This window comes from Corylus avellana, chromosome ca4 (genome assembly GCF_901000735.1).
Source record: "Corylus avellana chromosome ca4, CavTom2PMs-1.0".
In the NCBI taxonomy this organism is placed as follows: Eukaryota; Viridiplantae; Streptophyta; class Magnoliopsida; order Fagales; family Betulaceae; genus Corylus; species Corylus avellana.
In genome coordinates, this window is record NC_081544.1 from 13294079 (window position 1) to 13299214 (window position 5136).

A 5136-nucleotide genomic window follows, 5' to 3' on the forward strand; every position below is an offset into this window, starting at 1 on the left:
TGTTGACAACTACCTATCCATTTTTTTTTTTTTAATGTGAGATAATAATCACTTGTTTTAGATTGAATACGTGCATATCCTTAGTTGTGAAATGACCGGTCTACCCTCGGCTCTTGACTATTCTTCTCCCGAGGGACTTGAGTCTCGGGTTCGACGACCAACACCTACCGAGGAGTGGTCTCAGACTCTTGTCTGAGACTTCCTCAGTTTTCGAAACCTCCTCGGGTTAAGCTGTCCGAGGTCTTGTCGGGTGTGCTGTCTTGCTGAGATTGGGCTTGGGACCCGTTGGGCTTTAGAAGCTGATTCATGACCCAACATTAACATAAAAGTTAACAAATAGGTGAGATTACAAACAATTGAAAAATGGACACACTAAATTGAGAGAAATTAAACTTTGAGGAGACATTGCAAATGTGATGAAAATTTAGGAAAGTTAAGTAAAGTTTTCCCCGAATTGAAAGATCTAATGGTTTTTAAATGTAGAAGATAATTACAAAGACATGATTTTGCTATTATCATGCCATATTACACCTCAATTAATAGTTTAGACATGATTACATATTCAACCTACACAAAGTAAATCTTAATTTTTTTTTTTCCCAATTGCGTTAATATCCATCATAAAATTTTAAAATTATTACAAGGTAGGCTAAATGTATTCCTATTGGGGTTTTATGCCAAAAAAATCTTTCTTGTGAATATTGTCTGTGTGTATGCAAGGGCGGAACTAATTTCTTATTTTTATTTTTATTTTTTATATACATATATATGGGGGGTCCAAATCTAGATAAATAAATACATAAATACAACTTTTATTTTTCTTTTTTTTGAAAGTGGTTCATCAAATATTCATTAAAACTTCCCAAGCATTTCACTTGCTCTACAAGAACAATACTATGAATGAACATGGGACTCTCCTCTAACCACATGTGAACTAAAAACTGGTGAACCACTGTTTTGGCCAACCGAAGAGCTGCTTCATTCGCTGCCCTCCGAATGTGAGCGATCTTCCACAGTTGGAGACTGTTTAATTTAGCCTGGGCATCCTCAAGCAACTGACCATATTGACTCTAGCTCTTTCTCCCATTACACAGAGCTTGAACAATTTTCAGTGCATCTCCCTCAAAGAATACCCTTTGGAACCTAACTCACATACAAGGGTAATTGCCTTCCAAGTAGCCACGGCTTCCGCTACCATTGGGTCTATTATGTAAAGCACTGAGGTACACATTGAGGCCCGAACAAACCCCTCTGCATCTCTAATGATCACTCTCACCCCCATTTTCTTCTTATGACCATCGATGATTGCATCCCAATTTATTTTAACCATCCCCTCTGGAGGTTTTGTCTCTCCTGTGGCGGAGCCAGCTATTCTATATTGGAGGTGCCGTTAAAATTTTTTTGGCGTCCTAAAAATTTTCTTCACCCGAAAAATTTGGTAATTCACACAATATATGCATCACAAAAAATATCTATAAAAGTTTATAAACATGTGTTGAAATTGATATATTAGAAATGTAACATGTCGACACTATATCAAAAAGATATAAATACAAAAAAAAAAAAAAAAAAAGTGTCTAAAACTGCACTTTACGGTCTCTTAGAAGTACAAAATCATCAAGTATCGAATCTAAATTGAAACTCTCAGCAATTTCCCTTTCAATATAGAGAACTAAACTATTTGCAAGAAAATCATCCTCCATTTTGTTGCGAAGTCGTGTTTTAACAATTTTCATTGCTGAAAATGCTCATTCGATAGTTGCTGTAGACACTGGAAGAGTCAAAACAAGACGAATCAATCTATCAATAAGATCATATGTCTTTGATTTTTTCGCCTTTGCCAATCCTTGGCATAATTCTGCAATGGAAGTCAAATTTTGTAATGTCAGATCAGTAAGCACATCAAGTTCAAAATACATCAACTAATATCTCAAGTTAATTTTCTCCTGCTTAGAAAAATCAAGAGGATAATACTTCTCCGCAAGGATACATATATCGTCAACTTTAAAGGATTTATAAGCATCTTTTGGATTCAAAGCAGAGCTAAGTATCAAAAGTTTCATCGCCTTTTCACCAAACCTACTATCAAGCTCTTGCAATTGAAAAACGATAGTAGTATTGAATATGTCAAAATGATAATGATGTTCCAATGTAATGTGATTCTTTTGACTACGACCTCGACCTTCAATATAATGAGCACTTAAATCCGGAATGTCAATTTCAGCTTTCTTGGAGAAAGAGACAATGTTCTGAAGCAAATTATCCCAACCATCATCTCTCAACTTTTGGATAAGTTTTTTTGCAATAGAAACTGAATTAACAGCATTCAAAATGTCTTAAGATTTTTGCTACAAAACTTGACAAAGAACATCAGTAATGCCCATGATTTCCTTCATTAAATGTAAAATAAGGGGAAAATGCAATTTACTCTCCTGGAGTTTCAGGGGTTTTTCAATTTTAACCCCAAAGTTTAAAAATTGGCAATCTACCCCCATGAAGTTTCAAAAATTCGCAATTTAAACCCCCCATTTAATTTTTCCGTCAAAATGGACGGAAATATATGAAATTACACCATTACCCTTAGGCTTTTTTAAAAAAATTTCCGTCCAATTTAACGAAAAAATTAAACGGAAGGTTTAAATTGCCAATTTTTGAAACTTCAGGAGGGTAGATTGCCAATTTTTGAACTTTAGGATTAAAATTGAAAAACCCCTGAAACTTCAGGGGGGTAAACTGCATTTTTTCCGTAAAATAAATATGAACTCGAAGGATGTAAGCATTTTATAAGCAGCCTTAGCATCTCCTCGTTGAGAGTAAGTACCTCCATCTCTTCCAACATCTTCAAGCACTGTACAAGTAGCATAAAACATCCTTATTAGGCTACAAATAGAATTAAAATGCGAACCCCAAGGAGAATCACCAGCTTGTTTCAAAGTGCCAATTTGATTAGCCCATTTTCCAGTTTCAAGCTCACCAAGAGCTTCGAAATGAGCAATTTGTGTTGCATGAACATCTTGTAGTTGATCATGACGTTTACATGAAGCACTGGCCACATTGATAACGAAGTTCAAATTTGTGAATAACACATGAACAAAAGACACCTCTCTAGATGCAGCAACTAATGCTAATTGTAATCGATGAGCAAAACAATGAACATAGTATGCACAAGAACAATCCTTAAGAAATAATGCTTGCAATCCCTTCCATTCACCACGCATGTTACTAGCACCATCATATCAAGGCAATGACGAGAGAGTACATCTGATATTCCATTCTTTAGAGTCAATGCCGATGTATCTTTAACATGAACTATATCAAAGAAACGTTCTTGTATAAAACCATCTTTGTCAGCAAATCTCAAAACAATTGCCATTTGTTCTCTCTTAGACTCATCACGTGCCTTATCAACAATGATGCAAAATTTAGAGTCTCCAATATCTTCACGAATTTTCTTTCGCACTTTACTTGCAATGACTTGCAAAATCTCCTTTTGAATTGTATGTGAAGTATACTTCACAGATTTTGGAGCATTTTCCAAAACAACACTAGCAACTTTATCATTATATGATCCCAAAATCTTAATCGGCTCAAGAAAATTACCTCGATTTTTTGAATCAAGAGTCTCATCATGACCTCTAGAAGCACATCCTTGAAATGCAAGCCACCGAACAACATCAATAGAAGTTTTCACACGTAGTCGATTATTTTGAATTTGTTCGATACTTTGTGCATTCAATACTTTATCGATATGCCGTGATTGATTTCGTAAATCCTCATAAGATTTCATAGCATTATTATGAGGTGAACAAGGATCCTCCCCAATATGAGTCAAAAAAGGCACAATTTTTTCCCTCATGAACTTTTCTCCAATTTCTAAATCCCTTGATAGTAAATACATCCCATCTAGGACGTCCATCTCTTTTCATAGTAAAAAGATAGCATGGTAGACAATATGCAACATCCTTAGAACGAGAATACTCAAGCCAAGGAAATTGTGTGAACCAAGAGGCTTGAAAGCGACGAGGGTGATTTTCTGGTCCAGAAAGTGGATAATTTGCAAGAATAAATCGATTTGGACCATCTTTCAAATAAGCCCGTCTTATTTCATCACGTCGATTGACTGGATAGTCCCACATCGGAGGACTTAATCCTGGATCTCGCTCTATAGAAATAGAGGAAACATCAACTTCATTAACATTGAGTGTGGATGATTTAAAATGAATCTCTTGTGTTTCCGCAATTGGAGATTCAAAAGGATATTCTTCATCTTCAACCCTTGGAGATTTAAGATGACGCTCATTGGGATTTGAAGTTTCGGCATTAGATTCCAACAGTGTATTACTTTTCGAAATGTCGGCTTCTTTCCTTTTGAAGAATGAATCGATAGTTTTAAATTTTGACATGATTCATGAACCTAAAATTTTCAAGTTAAATCATGACCCCATAAGAGACAATCAAAGTTTATAAACATTAAACAACAAAATAAGCAATCATACGGATATTAAAGTTTATTCAATCATTCAAATTAATAGTGAAATTAAATTAATGTTTAATCAAAGTTTATATGGATATAAGAAACAAAATAAACATTAAAGTTTAAAACCCACAAATTAAACAGAGGAAAAACAGAGGATGAATAAAAAATGTAGCACAAAAGTTTAGGGTTTAGGAAATTACTAGTGTTGTGACTCACCTGAGAAGATAAAGAGAGTGTCTTTGATTTCAATTTCCTAAGAACCCGCCGGACCCAAAAGGGCCAAATTTTCTTCCAAACCCTCTTCCTGTAAAAGGAGCAAAATATAAATCTAAAACTAAAACATAAAACTACAAAAGCAATTGAGAAGCCAGGGAGGAGGAGACAATGAGTTACCTGTGAATTTGACAATCTTTGATAGAAAGAGCAGAGAATGAAGAGACTAGAGAGAATCTGAGAGACTGAGAGAGATCGTCTTAGAGATTTTTTTTTTTTTTTTTGGTGCTCCGCCACTGGCCATAATCACTCCAAGAAAAACAAGGGAAATTTGACCAACTACACATCATTGAGATATTACATCAAACATGTGATGCGTGTTAAGTTTGAGCAAGGCCAAAAAAGGAAACAAATGCTTATATCCCTCACAATCAAAGCTTAAACGA

At 35.0% G+C, this 5136-nt stretch overlaps 1 pseudogene; it reads right to left on the minus strand.

Moving 5' to 3' along the window:
• Positions 1-203: 203 nt before the first annotated feature.
• LOC132178086 (uncharacterized) overlaps positions 204-5136 on the minus strand; it is an 11092-nt pseudogene continuing 6159 nt past the window's right edge.